Consider the following 18,355-nt stretch of genomic DNA (forward strand, 5'->3'; position numbering starts at 1 on the left):
CTCATCTCAGTCCTAAATGAGTTGGAAGGTGTGTTCAGGGGCCCCAGCGCAGTGCAGGCACTGGGTGACGGTACCTTTCGGTCGGAGTGCCTTGCGGGTGGTGGTGATGGTGGTGCTGGTGGTGGGGGCGGACCGTCGTGGTCGGGACTGTCGGCAGCAGCTCTCCGTCCGGCCCCCTCTTACGCTTCACGTCGTACTTCGCCAAAAACCCGTCGGAGGTGACGCTCAGATCGGACACAAACTGAACGAGTATCTCATTTCCCTCAGAGATAATTGGACTGTAACAGAAAACAGACAACATTAACCTCCCCCTGTAAACACCCCCCGCACACTCCCCCGTAAACACCCCCTGCACACTCCCCCTGTAAACACCCCCCGCACACTCCCCCTGTAAACACTCCCCGCACACTCCCCCTGTAAACACCCCCCGCACACTCCCCCTGTAAACACCCCCCGCACACTCCCCCTGTAAACACTCCCCGCACACTCCCCCTGTAAACACCCCCCGCACACTCCCCCTGTAAACACTCCCCGCACACTCCCCCTGTAAACACCCCCCCGCACACTCCCCCTGTAAACACTCCCCGCACACTCCCCCTGTAAACACCCCCCGCACACTCCCCCTGCAAACACCCCCCGCACACTCCCCCCGTAAACACCCCCCGCACACTCCCCCTGCAAACACTCCCCGCACACTCCCCCTGTAAACACCCCCCGCACACTCCCCCTGTAAACACTCCCCGCACATTCCCCCTGTAAACACTCCCCGCACACTCCCCCTGTAAACACCCCCCGCACACTCCCCCTGTAAACACTCCCCGCACACTCCCCCTGTAAACACCCCCCGCACACTCCCCCTGCAAACACCCCCCGCACACTCCCCCCGTAAACACCCCCCGCACACTCCCCCCGTAAACACCCCCCGCACACTCCCCCCGTAAACACCCCCCGCACACTCCCCCTGTACACCCCCCCCGCACACTCCCCCTGTAAACACCCCCCGCACACTCCCCCCGTAAACCCCCCGCACACTCCCCTTGTACACACCCCCCGCACACTCCCCCGTAAACCCCCCGCACACTCCCCTTGTACACACCCCCCGCACACTCCCCCCGTAAACCCCCCGCACACTCCCCCGTAAACTCCCCCTGTAAACACCCCCCGCACACTCCTCCTGTAAACACTCCCCGCACACTCCCCCCGTAAACACCCCCCGCACACTCCCCCCGTAAACACCCCCCGCACACTCCCCCTGTAAACACCCCCCGCACACTCCCCCTGTACACCCCCCCCGCACACTCCCCCTGTAAACACCCCCCGCACACTCCCCCCGTAAACCCCCCGCACACTCCCCTTGTACACACCCCCCGCACACTCCCCCCGTAAACCCCCCGCACACTCCCCCGTAAACTCCCCCTGTAAACACCCCCCGCACACTCCCCCTGTAAACACTCTCCGCACACTCCCCCTGTACACAACCCCGCACACTCCCCCCGTAAACACCCCCCGCCACTCCCCCCGTAAACACCCCCCGCACACTCCCCCTGTAAACACCCCCCGCACACTCCCCCTGTACACACACCCCGCACACTCCCCCTGTACACACCCCCCGCACACTCCCCCCGTAAACACCCCCCGCCACTCCCCCCGTAAACACCCCCCGCACACTCCCCCTGTAAACACCCCCCGCACACTCCCCCTGTAAACACCCCCCGCACACTCCCCCTGTACACACACCCCGCACACTCCCCCTGTACACACCCCCCCGCACACTCCCCCTGTAAACACCCCCCCGCACACTCCCCCTGTAAACACCCCGCACACTCCCCCTGTACACCCTCCCCGCACACTCCCCCTGTACACACCCCCCGCACACTCCCCCTGTAAACACCCCGCGCACTCCCCCTGTAAACACCCCCCGCACTCCCCCTGTACACCCTCCCCCTGTACACACCCCCCGCACACTCCCCCTGTAAACACCCCGCACACTCCCCCTGTACACCCTCCCCGCACACTCCCCCTGTACACACCCCCCGCACACTCCCCCTGTACACACTCCCCGCACACTCCCCTTGGAAACACCCCCCGCACACTCCCCCCGGAAACACCCCCTGCACACTCCCCCTATAAACACCCCCCGCACACTCCCCCCGGAAACACCCCCCGCACACTCCCCCTATAAACACCCCCCGCACACCCCACCCCGCACACTCCCCCTGTAAACACCCCCCCGCACACTCCCCCTGTACACCCCGTACACACGCCCCGCACACTCCCCCTGTAAACACCCCCCCGCACACTCCCCCGTACACACGCCCCGCACACTCCCCCTGTAAACACCCCGCACACTCCCCCGTACACACGCCCCGCACACTCCCCCGTACACACGCCCCGCACACTCCACCTGTAAACACCCTCCGCACACTCCCCCTGTAAACACCCCCCGCACACTCCCCCTGTAAACACCCCCCGCACACTCCCCCTGTACACACCCCCCGCACACTCCCCCCGTAAACACCCCCCGCCACTCCCCCCGTAAACACCCCCCGCACACTCCCCCTGTAAACACCCCCCGCACACTCCCCCTGTAAACACCGCCCCGCACACTCCCCCTGTAAACACCCCCCGCACACTCCCCCCGTAAACACCCCCCCGCACACTCCCCCCGTAAACACCCCCGCACACTCCCCCCGTAAACACCCCCCGCACACTCCCCCCGTAAACACCCCCCGCACACTCCCCCCGTAAACACCCCCCGCACACTCCCCCTGTACACACGCCCCGCACACTCCCGCTGTACACACGCCCCGCACACTCCCCCTGTAAACACCCCCCGCACACTCCCCCTGTAAACACCCCCCGCACACTCCCCCTGTAAACACCCCCTGCACACTCCCCCTGTAAACACCCCCCGCACACTCCCCCTGTAAACACCCCCGCACACTCCCCCTGTAAACCCCCCCCCGCACACTACCCCTGTAAACACCCCCCACACACTCCCCCTGTAAACACCCCCGCACACTCCCCCTGTAAACACCCCCCGCACACTCCCCCTGTAAACACCCCCGCACACTCCCCCTGTAAACCCCCCCCCGCACACTCCCCCTGTAAACACCCCGCACACTCCCCCTGTAAACACCCCCCGCACACTCCCCCTGTAAACACCCCCCGCACACTCCCCCTGTAAACACCCCCCGCACACTTTGCCTGCAATGTTCACAGGGCTGTGGGGAAAGAGCAGGGGGGAGTGGGACTAATTGGAGAGCTCTTTCAAAGAGCTGGCACAGGCACGATGGGCCGAATGACCTCCTGTGCTGTGTGATTCTATGAAAACTCATATACAACATACTATTTACAGACACTTACATACAAGTGGATATATGCATATAACAGGCGTGTAACATATGACACAGAGTGTGCCAGGGCTTACTCAGGTGGAGTGTCTCCACAGAATTTCCCAGCTCGCTGAGCTTCATCCGTCCTCCCGCCATTGAACACGGCCACATAGTCATAGCGACAGTAGTTGTCATTCTCAACGCCAAACTTCTCAAATTTTAGTTCGATGTACTGTCAAAGAGGAAAAAGAATCATCGGTGTGTGCACTGGTGTTTATCAGAGGGAGCGCAGGCGCACGGCGGGGGGAGCGGGCGGGGGGAGATCGGGGGAAGTGGGGAGGGGGAAGGGGTGGAGCGGGGGAGCGATGTGGGGGAGGGGGGGTGCGGGGATTGCGGTGGGGAGGAGTGGGGGAGGGGCAAGGGGCGAGTGAGGGGTGAGCGGGGGTTACCTCGTTGGGACGTCCCACAATGTGCCAGGAGCAGCTGATTCCCGTCGGGTATTCCTTCTCCGGCCAGTTCGGGGTCTTGAATGATCCTTGCGGTTTGACCAGCTTCCCTCCGCAGAACTGATTCTCTGAAAGATTAAAAATATCCGATGAGCTGCAGTTCGCCTGTTCGACCATCACTCCCAGCTCACTCCGTCTGTGTTAGTCCGACTGTCATCCCCGCGCCTGTCCCTTGCACCCTGACCCCAGCCCTCGACCCCCCGACTCCCAGCCCATCCCGTGACCCCCAGCCACCCATCCCGTGACCCCCAGCCCTCCCCCCCCGACCCCCAGCCCTCGCTCCCCCCCCCCGACCCCAAGCCCTCCCCGTCCCCCCCGACCCCCAGCCCTCCCCCCCCGAACCCCAGCCCGCCCCTCTCCCTGCCCAGGGACGTTCCCGCCGGCCGTACCTTTCTCGTGCGGCTGTCCCGCGGTGTAGACTGCCAGGAATCCCTTTCCCGCAGAGTCATCGTCTGACGCCATCTCGATCAGCAGCGTGTTGCCAGTGGACATGACGGCCCCGGGGCGAAACGTGCCGCAGAATCTGCCGAGCCGTTCGGCCGAGGTGGAATCCCCGTTGTAAACGCTGACATGGTCGTAGCGGCAGATTGGGTCCGTCTCCAGGTCCATGTGACGGAACGAGAGCATCACCACCCGGCCCTGGGGGACCTGAAACAGGCAACAAAATCCAACATCAAACTGGTAAATGGTGAGGGGCGGCGGGGGGGGGATCAGGTGGGAACGGCAGTATAAATAATAGTTCAAAAACAAACAAAAGGGAAGAGAGTCGAGCAATAGTCAGAAATTCAGCTTTAGACACGACAGGGACAGGGAAAGCTCAAATCTGTAATCAAACCAGGAGAGCGAAAGAAGATACGTGTGAGAAAAACATCAGAGCTGAAGGACGGGCTAGGGTGTGTGGCCCAAATAAGCGTTCTTTTAACAAACGCACGGAGTATAAGGAATAAACTGAATGAACAGCAGGCGTGAATTTAAATTGGAGGGTATGACATGGTCGCCATTACTGAGACACGGCTGCAAGGACGGTCAGGACTGGGAACTGAATATACCAGGTTATAAGGTCTACAGGACAGATAGGGAAAACGGCAGAGGGGGAGGGGTAGCCTTAGTGATTAGGGATGAAATCATTTCAATGATAAGAGATGATATAACGAGAGGTATGCAGTGGAGACTTTATGGGTAGAATTAAGAAATGGAAAAGATTGTAGTGGGTGTTCTGTATGGGCCCCCTTGGTAGCAGCTGTAAAGTGGCAGAATGTATAAATGTAGAGATTAGACAAGCGTGTAGCAAAGGCAGTGTGGTTTTAATGGGGGATTTTAACTTTAATATAGATTGGGAAAAGCAGACGAGCACCTGTCAGAAAGGTAGTGAATTTCTTGAGTGTACCCGGGATAGTTTGTACAACAATATGTCCTAGAGGCACCAAGGGGGCAAGCCATATTAGATTTAGTGATGAGTAATGAGCCAGATTTAGTAAACAGCCTAACTGTGCGCGAACATTTATCCAATAGCGATCATAACATGATCGAGTTCAAAGTAGCGTTTGAAAGGGAGAAACGCGAAACAGCTACTAAGATTCTAGATTTGGGGTAGGTCGACTTTAACGGGATGAGGCGGAGACTGTCCACAGTAAACTGGGCAAATCTGTTAATGGTCAGTGGGAGATGTTCAAAAAATAATTGAAGGTGATACAGAACCAGTTTATACCCCTGAGGGGCAAGGGCTCTACATGACAACCAAAAAACAGCCCTGGACGACTAAAGAGGTGAGGGACAGCATAAAAGTAAAAGGAAAGGGCCTACAAAAATGTAAAAAATAGCCCCGATCCTGGCGAATGGGAGAGATACAAAGAACAGCAAAGGGACACAAAGCAGATAAAACTTCAAAAAGGGAGTATGGAAAGACACAAAAATGTTTTACAATTATATTAGGAAAAAGGTAGTCAGGAGCAATGTCAGCCCCTTAAAAACTGAAAGTGTGATATTGTCAATGATAATAAGGAAATGGCGGACACGTTGAATAATTACTTTGCGTCAGTATTTACAGTCGAGGAAGAGGAGGACAGCATGCCGGAAATCCCAAGGAGACTAAATCAGGGACGGGGACTCAATAAAATGAACGTTAATGAAGAAAATAATGGTACTAAAGAGTGACAAATCCCCAGGGTCAGATGGTTTCCATCCCAGGGATGCCCTAACTATAATCTTCCAAAGTTCTCGCGATTCAGGAACCGTCCCTTTAGATTGGAAAATTGCGCATGTCACTCCGCTATTTAAGAATGGCGAGAGGGGGAAACCAGGGAATTATAGACCAGTTAGCCCAGCATCTGTTATCGGGAAATGACTGAAGTCGATAATTAAGGAGAAGGTGACTGAACACCTGGAAAATTCTCAGTTGATCAGAGAGCCAGCACGGGTTGTGAAAGGCAGGTCACGCCTGACAAACCGGATTGAATTTTTTGAAGAGGTGTCTAAAGTAGTGGACAGGGGAATGTCTATGGATGTTATTTACAGAGACTTCCAGAAGGTATTTGATAAAGTCCGACATAAGGAGACTGTTAACTAAGGTGGCAGCCCGTGGCATCGAAGGCAAATTATTAACCTGGTTAGGAAATTGGCTGAGCGGCAGGAGACTGGCAGTAGTGATAATGGGCCGGTGCTCAAACTGGCAGGAGGTGACTGGTGGTGTCCCGCAGGGATCTGTGTTGGGGCCTCAACTATTCACAGTATTTATTAACGACTTAGATGATGACATAGAAAATCTTCTTTCCAAATTTGCTGATGACACAAAGACAGGCGGCATTGTGTGCAGTGTGGATGAAAGCATAAAATTACAAAGAGATATTGATAGATTAGGTTTCCTACATTACAACAGTGACTACACTTCAAAAGTACTTCATTGGCTGTAAAGCGCTTTGAGACGTCCAGTGGTTGTGAAAGGCGCTGGAGAAATATAATCTTTCTTTCCTTTTAAGTGAATGGGTAAAACTGAGGCAAATGGATTTCAATGCAGGCAAATGTGAGGTCATCCACATTGGACCTAAAAAGGATCGAACAGGGTACTTTCTAAATGGTGAAAGGCTAGAAACAGTGGAGGTCCAAAGAGACTTAGGGGTCCATATAGATCAGCCATGATCTCATTGAATGGTGGAACAGGCTCGAGGGGCTGAATGGCCTCCTACGTTCCTGTAACTGAACAAGTGTGGGCACAGAGAGACCCCACACACACTGAATCTCACTGGGGCACAGAGAGATCCCACAGACGCTGACTCTCACTGGGGTACAGTTCTGCAGACACTGACTCTCACTGGGGTACAGTTCCAGAGACACTGACTCTCACTGGGGTACAGTTCTACAGACACTGACTCTCACTGGGGTACAGTTCCACAGGCACTGACTCTCACTGGGGCACAGTTCTACAGACACTGACTCTCACTGGGGTATAGTTCCACAGACACTGACTCTCACTGGGGTACAGTTCCACAGACACTGACTCTCACTGGGGTACAGTTCTACAGACACTGACTCTCACTGGGGTACAGTTCCACAGACACTGACTCTCACTGGGGCACAGTTCTACAGACACTGACTCTCACTGGGGTACAGTTCCACAGACACTGACTCTCACTGGGGTACAGTTCCACAGACACTGACTCTCACTGGGGTACAGTTCCACAGACACTGACTCTCACTGGGGTACAGTTCCACAGACACTGACTCTCACTGGGGTACAGTTCCACAGACACTGACTCTCACTGGGGTACGGGTTCCTCAGACACTGACTCTCACTGGGGTACAGTTCCAGACACTGACTCTCACTGGGGTACAGTTCCACAGACACTGACTCTCACTGGGGTACAGTTCCACAGACACTGACTCTCACTGGAGTACAGTTCCACAGACTCTCACTGGGGTACAGTTCCACAGACACTGACTCTCACTGGGGTACAGTTCCACAGACACTGACTCTCACTGGGGTACAGTTCCACAGACACTGACTCTCACTGGGGTAAGGGTTCCACAGACACTGACTCTCACTGGGGTAAGGGTTCCACAGACACTGGCTCTCACTGGGGTACAGTTCCACAGACACTGGCTCTCACTGGGGTACAGTTCCACAGACACTGACTCTCACTGGGGTACAGTTCCACAGACACTGACTCTCACTGGGGTACAGTTCCACAGGCACTGACTCTCACTGGGGTACAGTTCCACACACACTGACTCTCACTGGGGTACAGTTCCACAGACACTGACTCTCACTGGGGTACAGTTCCACAGACACTGACTTTCACTGGGGTACGGGTTCCTCAGACACTGACTCTCACTGGGGTACAGTTCCACAGACACTGACTCTCACTGGGGTACAGTTCCACAGACACTGACTCTCACTGGGGTACAGTTCCACAGACACTGACTCTCACTGGGGTACAGTTCCACAGACACTGACTCTCACTGGGGTACAGTTCCACAGGCACTGACTCTCACTGGGGTACAGTTCCACAGACACTGACTCTCACTGGGGTACAGTTCCACAGACACTGACTCTCACTGGGGTACGGGTTCCTCAGACACTGACTCTCACTGGGGTACAGTTCCAGACACTGACTCTCACTGGGGTACAGTTCCACAGACACTGACTCTCACTGGGGTACAGTTCCACAGACACTGACTCTCACTGGAGTACAGTTCCACAGACTCTCACTGGGGTACAGTTCCACAGACACTGACTCTCACTGGGGTACAGTTCCACAGACACTGACTCTCACTGGGGTACAGTTCCACAGACACTGACTCTCACTGGGGTAAGGGTTCCACAGACACTGACTCTCACTGGGGTAAGGGTTCCACAGACACTGGCTCTCACTGGGGTACAGTTCCACAGACACTGGCTCTCACTGGGGTACAGTTCCACAGACACTGACTCTCACTGGGGTACAGTTCCACAGACACTGACTCTCACTGGGGTACAGTTCCACAGGCACTGACTCTCACTGGGGTACAGTTCCACACACACTGACTCTCACTGGGGTACAGTTCCACAGACACTGACTCTCACTGGGGTATGGGTTCCACAGACAATGACACTCACTGGGGTACAGTTCCACAGACACTGACTCTCACTGGGGTACAGTTCCACAGACACTGACTCTCACTGGGGTACAGTTCCACAGACACTGACTTTCACTGGGGTACGGGTTCCTCAGACACTGACTCTCACTGGGGTACAGTTCCAGACACTGACTCTCACTGGGGTACAGTTCCACAGACACTGACTCTCACTGGGGTACAGTTCCACAGACACTGACTCTCACTGGAGTACAGTTCCACAGACACTGACTCTCACTGGGGTACAGTTCCACAGACAGTGACTCTCACTGGGGTAAAGTTCCGCAGACACTGACTCTCACTGGGGTACGGGTTCTGCAGACACTCAGGTTCAGGAGCAGGAACCCTGGCTGATTTCCCCTCTCTCTAACCCAGGGGTCACTGGGCAGTGATCAGGCAGCGCTGCACTGTCGGAGGGGCAGTACTGAGGGAGCGCTGCACTGTCGGAGAGGCAGTACTGAGGGAGCGCTGCACTGTCGGAGGGACAGTGCTGAGGGAGCGCCGCACTGTCGGAGGGGCAGTGCTGAGGGAGCGCCGCACTGTCGGAGGGGCAGTGCTGAGGGAGCGCCGCACTGTCGGAGGGGCAGTGCTGAGGGAGCGCCGCACTGTCGGAGGGGCAGTGCTGAGGGAGCGCCGCACTGTCGGAGGGGCAGTGCTGAGGGAGCGCCGCACTGTCGGAGGGGCAGTGCTGAGGGAGCGCCGCACTGTCGGAGGGGCAGTACTGAGGGAGCGCCGCACTGTCGGAGGGGCAGTACTGAGGGAGCGCCGCACTGTCGGAGGGGCAGTACTGAGGGAGCGCCGCACTGTCGGAGGGGCAGTACTGAGGGAGCGCCGCACTGTCGGAGGGGCAGTACTGAGGGAGCGCCGCACTGTCGGAGGGGCAGTACTGAGGGAGCGCCGCACTGTCGGAGGGGCAGTACTGAGGGAGCGCCGCACTGTCGGAGGGGCAGTACTGAGGGAGCGCCGCACTGTCGGAGGGGCAGTACTGAGGGAGCGCCGCACTGTCGGAGGGGCAGTACTGAGGGAGCGCCGCACTGTCGGAGGGGCAGTACTGAGGGAGCGCCGCACTGTCGGAGGGGCAGTACTGAGGGAGCGCCGCACTGTCGGAGGGGCAGTACTGAGGGAGCGCCGCACTGTCGGAGGGGCAGTACTGAGGGAGCGCCGCACTGTCGGAGGGGCAGTACTGAGGGAGCTCTGCACTGTCGGAGGGGTAGTACTGAGGGAGCGTCGCACTGTCGGAGGGGCAGTACTGAGGGAGCTCTGCACTGTCGGAGGGGCAGTACTGAGGGAGCTCTGCACTGTCGGAGGGGCAGTACTGAGGGAGCGTCGCACTGTCGGAGGGGCAGTACTGAGGGAGCTCTGCACTGTCGGAGGGGCAGTACTGAGGGAGCTCTGCACTGTCGGAGGGGCAGTACTGAGGGAGCGCCGCACTGTCGGAGGGGCAGTACTGAGGGAGCGCCGCACTGTCGGAGGGGCAGTACTGAGGGAGCGCCGCACTGTCGGAGGGGCAGTACTGAGGGAGCGCCGCACTGTCGGAGGGGCAGTACTGAGGGAGCGCCGCACTGTCGGAGGGGCAGTACTGAGGGAGCTCTGCACTGTCGGAGGGGTAGTACTGAGGGAGCGTCGCACTGTCGGAGGGGCAGTACTGAGGGAGCTCTGCACTGTCGGAGGGGCAGTACTGAGGGAGCTCTGCACTGTCGGAGGGGCAGTACTGAGGGAGCGTCGCACTGTCGGAGGGGCAGTACTGAGGGAGCTCTGCACTGTCGGAGGGGCAGTACTGAGGGAGCTCTGCACTGTCGGAGCTGCTGTCTTTTGGATGAGACTTTAATCTGAAGCCCCGTCTGCCCCCTCAGGTGGATGTGAAAGATCCCACAGCCACTATTTCGATGAAGGGCAGGGGAGTTCTCCTTGCTAACCTGGCCAATATTTATCCCTCAACCAACATCATCAAAACAAATTAACAAGTCATTCACCTCTTTGCTGTCTGTGGGATCTTGCTATGCAGGATTGGCTGCAGCGTTTCCGTGCGGTGACGACAGTGCAACGATACTCGGTTAGTTGTAAAGGAGGTTGGGCACTCTGAGGACCTGATAAATGCAGGCTCGCCCTGTCTGTTCCTGGACAGTGGGGGATGTTGTTTGTGGCCTTTCACTGTGGCTTTGCATGCTGGGAGGGCAACAGCTCCACAGTTTCACGGCAACGGAGGCCGCTCGCCATGGCGCAGGAGCGTCGCGGCACAGAGCCAGATTGTGCGGACATTGATGCATTACAGACTGTTAACCAAGGTAGAAGCCCCTGGAATTGAAGGGAAATTATTGACCTGGTTAGGAGACTGGCTGAGCGGCAGGAGACAGAGAGTTAGGATAATGGGCCGGTGCTCAAATTGGCAGGAGGTGACTAGTGGTAGTCCCGCAGGGATCTGTGTTGGGGCCTCAACTATTCACAGTATTTATTAACAACGCAGATGACGGGACAGAGTGCCACATCTCCAAGTTTGCCGATTACACAAGGATCGGCGGCTTTGTATGCAATGTAGACGAAAGCATTTAATTACAAAGCGATATTAATAGATTAAGTTTCCTACATTACAGCAGTGACTACACTTCCAAAGTACTTCATTGGCTGAAAATCACTTTGGAATCTCTGGCCATTGATGCGCCTGATGACCCCAGGTCACATCAGTGACACACTTTGTACCAGTATCTGAGCGAGATGATACTGGCAGCATCACCCCTTGACCACCGCCCCCTGACCCTGCTGCCCCCTTACCCCCTGACCCCCCGCCCCATCCGCCCCCTGACCCTGCTGCCCCGACCCCCCGACCCATCCGCCCCCTGACCCCCCGACCCATCCGCCCCGACCCCCCGCCCCCCGACCCATCCGCCCCAACCCTCCGCCCCCCCGCCCCCTGACACTGCTGCCCCCTGACCCCACGACCCATCCGCCCCCTGACCCCCCGCCCCGACGCTGCTGCCCCCTGACCCTCCGCCCCAACCCCTGACGCCCCGACCCTCCGCCCCCGACCCCTGACCCTGCCGCCCCCGCCCCCTGACCCTGCTGCCCCGACCCCCCGCCCCGACGCTGCCGCCCCCTGACACTCCGCCCCACGATCCCTGACCCTGACGCCCCCGACCCTCTGCCCCCTGACCCCCCGCCCCATGACGCTGCCGCCCCCTGACCCCCCCGCCCCATCTACCCCCTGACCCCCTTGATCCCCTCCCTCCGCCCCCGGTCCAGCCCCAATATACTAACCGTGATGATCCAGGAGCATTTCTTATTGGGTGGGTACAGTGCAGGGAATCCTTCACTGGCGACGTATCCCTGCTCGCCCGTGAGCTGCCCGCCACAGGGGAAAACCGGCCTGGAATAAATCACAGAGTCTCCCGTCATCCTGCGGTTCACAACAGGCCGGGGAATCGAGCAACACCGCCCTGCCACACTCGCCCCTGCCACACACTCAGGGCGGGGGGGGGGGGGGGGGAGGGGGTCTGCTTTACTCCGTATCTAACCCATTCTGTTACACACTCACTCACATTAGACACACACTCCTGTTACACACTCACTCCTGTTACACACCCACACCTGTTACACACACTCACTGCAGTTACACACACACTCCTGTTACACACTCACCCACTCCTGTTAGTCACTCCCGTTACACACACACGCTCACTCCCGTTACACACACATTCACCACTGTTACACACTCACTCACTCCTCCCCACTCCTGTTACACACACTCACTCACTCCTGTTACACAGTCACTCACGTTAGACACACACTCCTGTTACACACTCACCCTCTCCTGTTACACACACACACTCACCCGTTACTCACTCCTGTTACACGCACACTCCCGTTACACACACATTCACCACTGTTACACACTCACTCACTCCTCCCCACTCCTGTTACACACACTCACTCACTGCTGTTACACAGTCACTCCTGTCACACACTCATCCCTGTTACACACTCACACGTTAGAGACACACTCACGTTCGAGACACACTCACTTCTGTTACTCACTCACGTTACACATACACTCCTGTTACACACTCACTCATGTTACACACTCACTCACTGATGTTACACACTGTTACACCCACACATCCACTCCTGTTACACACATACTCCTGTTACACAATCACCCACTCCTATTACACACCCACTCCTGTTACACACTCACTCCTGTTACACACTCACCCACTCCTGTTACACCCACACATCCACTCCTGTTACACACTCACGTACTCCTGTTACAGTTGCTGGTCTGGAAGGATAAAGGTTCTTCACGTTTCCACAGGTGGGGTAGAAGGGGAGGAAATGGTTTGCGATATCAGGGAGCGATTGCACATTACTGCCCAGCCGCTGGGGCGTGCCAGGGTGGACAGACCCGTCGAGACAGGGCTCCGTCCCCTGGACACCTCCCAGCTCAGTGAGCGGGAAAGCCAGCCTCCATTCTGTACAGTCAGCAACTCCGGCCTAACTGCAGGCGGTGATCACCAAACCAGCTGCCGGTTTGCACGGATTAAAAAAGCTCCAAGTTTTCTATTTTGAGCGGCGTTTTTGGGCGGGTGGATTGTTCCGATCGGCTTCTTACCGGCTGACGTTCCCTGACTGCTGACACTCCACCAGAGCGGGGATCAGTAGCAGAGCCAGTGGGAGTAGCATCGTGTTCCTCATCGCTCTCTGCTCCTGCTGGGGTTGAAGGATGGACCTCGCCTGGCCCCAGTACCAAGCCCTCCTTCTCCCAAGTAGATTTAATTGCTTCCAGATGTTGTGGTTTTCCGTCGCTCCGCCCCCAACACTCACTCAGGAATTTCTCTCTCAGCTGAACTTTGTGTCTGCATCTCTCACTCTGCTGCCTGTTGTGTGCGGGGTGAGATTCGAAGATATGGTGGCTGTGTAAAGGGTCATCATTGGGGCCAACTGATAACGTGGGGCTGGAGGGATCCAGGGGCTGTTGAACCGGCAGAAACTGCTGACTGTATTGGCGTTTCCCTCCTCTCGTTCCCCAAAAGTGGACGACTCACTGAGCTTTATAAACAGAGGCACAGAGTACAAAAGCAAGGAAGTTATGCTCAACTTTTATCAATCCCTGGTTAGGCCCCAGCTGGAGCACTGCGTCCAATTCTGGGCACCGCACTTTAGGAAGGATGTCAAGGCCTTGGAGAGGGTGCGGGGGAGATTTACCGGAATGGTTCCAGGGGATGAGGGCCTGCAGTTACGTGGAGAGACTGGAGAAGCTGGGATTGTTCTCCTTAGAGCAGAGAAGATTCTAACAAGAATGACGTATGAGGAGAGATTGGGTCGATTGGGCTTATACTCGCTGGAGTTTAGAAGAATGAGAGGGGATCTCATTGAAACTTATAAAATTCTAACAGGACTAGACAGACTAGATGCAGGAAGGATGTTCCCGATGGTCGGGGAGTCCAGAACCAGGGGTCACAGTCTAAGGATAAGGGGTAAGCCATTTAGGACAGAGATGAGGAGGAATTTCTTCACCCAGAGAGTGGTGAACCTGTGGAATTCTCTACCACAGAAGGCAGTGGAGGCCAATTCATTAAGTATATTCAAGAAAGAGTTGGATATATTTCTTAAGGCTAAAGGGATCAAGGGATATGGGGAGAAGGCAGGGACCGGGTACTGAGTTTGGATGATCAGCCATGATCTCATTGAATGTCGGAGCAGGCTCGAGGGGCCGAATGGCCGACTCCTGCTCCTATCGTCTATGTTTCTATGTTAAGGTTAAGGGGAGATTTAAGATTAAGAGGGGAAAATAGAGTATGAGAGTAAACTTTCAAGGAACATAAAAGCGGATTGTAAAAGCCTCTACAAGTATGTAAGAAGAAAAAGATGAGTAAAGACAAATGTAGGCCCCTTACAGTCAGAAACTGGAGAATTTATAATGGGGAACAAGGACATGGCAGAGCAATTAAACAAATCGCTGCTCACGATGCGGTCTCCTCTACATTGGGGAGACCAAACGCAGATTGGGTGACCGCTTTGTGGAACACCTCCGTTCAGTCTGTAAGGGGGACCCCGAGCTTCTGGTCGCCTATCACTTTAATTCACCGCTCCATTCCCACTCGGGCCTCACCGTCCTCGGCCTCTTGCATTGTTCCACGGAAGCTCAGCGTAAACTCGAGGAACAGCACCTCATCTTCCGATTAGGCACTTTACAGTCTTCCGGACTCAACATCGAGTTCAACAATTTCAGATCATAACCTCGGCCCCTATTACATTTTTATATATTTTTTATCCACATTTGGTTTGTGCCTTTCCCTTTTCTCTCTCTCCCACGTGGCAGCTGTCTCTCTCTCTGCCAGTGCATTTCACACTTCATCTCGAGCCATCCTTTGTCTCTTTACCTGTCCTATTACCATCTCGTCTCGCCTTGAATATCTCTTAATGTCTCTTCTTTCATCCCCTCCCCCATTTCCCAGCCCCCAAACTGGCCTTTTAATCGGTTTCATTTCCTGCCTTTTCTCTCAGTCCTGACGAAGGGTTTCCACCTGAAACGTTAACTCTTGTTTCTCTTTCCACGGATGTTGCCTGGCCTGCTGAGTTTTTCCAGCATTTTCTGTTGTTATTTCGGATTTCCAGCATCCGCAGTATTTTGCCATCCAATTAAACAAATACTTAGGTTCTGTCTTCACGTTAGAGGACACAAATAACTTCCCAGAAATGCTCGGGAACCAAGAGCGAAAAATTGAATCGGGCCCCCTTTGGGGAGCTAGCACCCCCCCACAACAAAAATGGCCGCCCGGCACCTCGCATTTAACTAGCGCCGCCCCGGCCGCAGGTAGGCCCCCTCTGATCCCGGCGGACATAGCGTCCGGCGGTAAGTCAGGGGGGGGGCGCCACCCAATATTACAGCCGGGCCGCTGCGCACAGCGATGACGTCATCGCCGCGCGGCGCTAACGGCTAGATACACGGGCCGGGAGAGCGAGACACGCGGGCCGACGCAGCGATGTGTGTGAACGCGGGGTTGGATCCCAGCGCTGCGAGTGACAGGCAGGCAGAGGGAGTTATGTTGGTCACAGAGTTTATTGGAGACTTCGCTCCGAGTCTGACATTCTGTGGGAGACACCGCCACCTGCTGCCCAACCCCGGGTCTGCAGATCCTCACTCACACCCACATTCCACCCCGGATCAGTCGCCGTTCTCGGCATCTGCAGATACAGAGTAAATCTCCCTCTACACTGTCCCATCAAACACTCCCAGGGCAGGTACAGCACGGGTTAGATACAGAGTAAAGCTCCCTCTACACTGTCTCATCAAACACTCCCAGGGCAGGTACAGCACGGGTTAGATACAGAATAAAGCTCCCTCTACACTGTCTCATCAAACATTCCCAGGGCAGGTACCGCACGGGTTAGGTACAGAGTAAAGCTCCCTCTACACTGTCTCATCAAACACTCCCAGGGCAGATACAGCACGGGTTAGATACAGAGTAAAGCTCCCTCTACACTGTCCCATCAAACACTCCCAGGGCAGGTACAGCACGGGTTAGATACAGAGTAAAGCTCCCTCTACACTGTCTCATCAAACACTCCCAGGGCAGATACAGCACGGGTTAGATACAGAGTAAAGCTCCCTCTACACTGTCCCATCAAACACTCCCAGGGCAGGGACAGCACAGGTTAGACACAGAGTAAAGCTCCCTCTACACTGTCCCATCAAACACTCCCAGGGCAGGTACAGCACGGGTTAGATACAGAGTAAAGCTCCCTCTACACTGTCCCATCAAACACTCCCAGGGCAGGTAGAGCACGGGTTAGATACAGAGTAAAGCTCCCGCTACACTGTCCCATCAAACACTCCCAGGGCAGGTACAGCACGGGGTTAGATACAGAGTAAAGCTCCCTCTACACTGTCCCATCAAACACTCCCAGGGCAGGTACAGCACGGGTTAGATACAGAGTAAATCTCCTCTACACTGTCCCATGAAACACTCCCAGGGCAGGTACAGCACGGGTTAGATACAGAGTAAAGCTCCCTCTACACTGCCCCATCAAACAAGAGATTGTAACGGTGTGATTTGTACAGAGAAGTAATTGTCCTCTGCTGTTCGGTTGGGTTATAATCAGATAATATCCTTGAGCACGTGAATATCACTTTCCACCTAATGCTGTATGTATTGTGTTATCGGATGCAATTCCCCACCGGCCTGTTTGGTTGGATGTGAAATACTCTGTGCCGTTATTTGACGAGTTGGGGCGTTCCCCCACAGTCCTGGGACTAACAAATCTAGAGCCCTCTGGATATCAAGGGGCATACAGGGTAGGATAAAGAAAAAAAGGGAGGGTTGTGACAGATACCAAGGACTCAATACTGCAGAAAGCCAAGAGGAGTGTAGAAAGTGCAGGGGTGAAATTAAAAAGGAAATTAGGAAAGCAAAGAGAGGGCATGAACAAATATTGGCGAGGAAAACCCAGCCATTAAGAACAAGAGGATAACTGAAGTAAGAGTCGGGCCTATTAGGGACCATAAAGGTAATCTGTGTGGAAGCAGAAGACATGGGTATAGTTCTTAATAAATACTTTGCGTCTGTTTTCACAAAAGAGAGGGATGATGCAGACATAGCAATCAGGGAGGAGCAGTGTGAAATATTAGATGAAATAAACATGGTGAAAGAGGAAGTATTAAGGGGTTTAGCATTTTTGAAAGTGGATAAATCCCCAGGCCCGGATGAAATGTATCCCAGACTGTTAAGAGAAGTAAGAGAGGAAATAGCAGAGGCTCTGACCATTTACCAATCCTCTCTGGCTACAGGTGTGGTGCCGGAGGATTGCTAACGTACCGTTGTTTAAAAAGAGAGAAAGGGATAGACCGAGTAATTACAGGCCAGTCAGCCGAACCTCGGTGGTGGGAAAATTATTGGAAAGAATTCTGAGGGACAGGATAAATCTTCATTTAGAAAGAAACAGATTAATCAGGGACAGGCAGCATGGATTTGTTAAGGGAAGGTCGTGTCTGACTAACTTGATTGAATTTTTTGAGGAGGTAACGAGGGTCGATGAGGGTAGTGCGTTTGATGTAGCCTATATGGATTTTAGCAAGGCTTTTGCTAAGGTCCCGCATGGTGGACTGGTCACGAAAGTAAAAGCCCATGGGATCCAAGGCAAAGTGGCAAGTTGGATCCAAAATTGGCTCAGAGTCAGGAAACAAAGGGTAATGGTTGAAGGGTGTTTTTGTGACTGGAAGGCTGTTTCCAGTGGGGTTCCGCAGGGCTCAGTACTGGGTCCTTTGCTTTTTGTGGTATGTATCAATGATTTGGACTTGAATGTAGGAAGTATGATTAAGAAGTTTGCAGATGATACTAAAATTGGCCGTGTGGTTGATAATGAAGAAGAAAGCTGCAGACTGCAGGAAGGTATCAGTGGACTGGTCAGGTG

The 18,355-nt window shown here is 55.2% G+C and overlaps 1 pseudogene across 1 annotated transcript in view; it reads right to left on the reverse strand.

The window, feature by feature from the left end:
* Positions 1-13,880, reverse strand: part of LOC147091142 (uncharacterized) — a 43,560-nt pseudogene extending 29,680 nt beyond the window's left edge. Inside the window, exons 1-6 of the transcript XR_015075303.1 lie at positions 13,554-13,880; positions 12,203-12,311; positions 4,231-4,489; positions 3,785-3,909; positions 3,431-3,567; positions 51-278 (exon numbers count right to left, since the gene is read on the reverse strand). The product of XR_015075303.1 is annotated as an uncharacterized LOC147091142 (transcript). The remainder of the gene's footprint in view (positions 1-50; positions 279-3,430; positions 3,568-3,784; positions 3,910-4,230; positions 4,490-12,202; positions 12,312-13,553) is intronic.
* Positions 13,881-18,355: the final 4,475 nt, after the last annotated feature.

The sequence above is a fragment of the Somniosus microcephalus genome, unplaced genomic scaffold, assembly GCF_052327205.1.
Source record: "Somniosus microcephalus isolate GS21.2 unplaced genomic scaffold, FLI_Smic_1.0 unresolved_chr4, whole genome shotgun sequence".
Taxonomy (NCBI): Eukaryota; Metazoa; Chordata; class Chondrichthyes; order Squaliformes; family Somniosidae; genus Somniosus; species Somniosus microcephalus.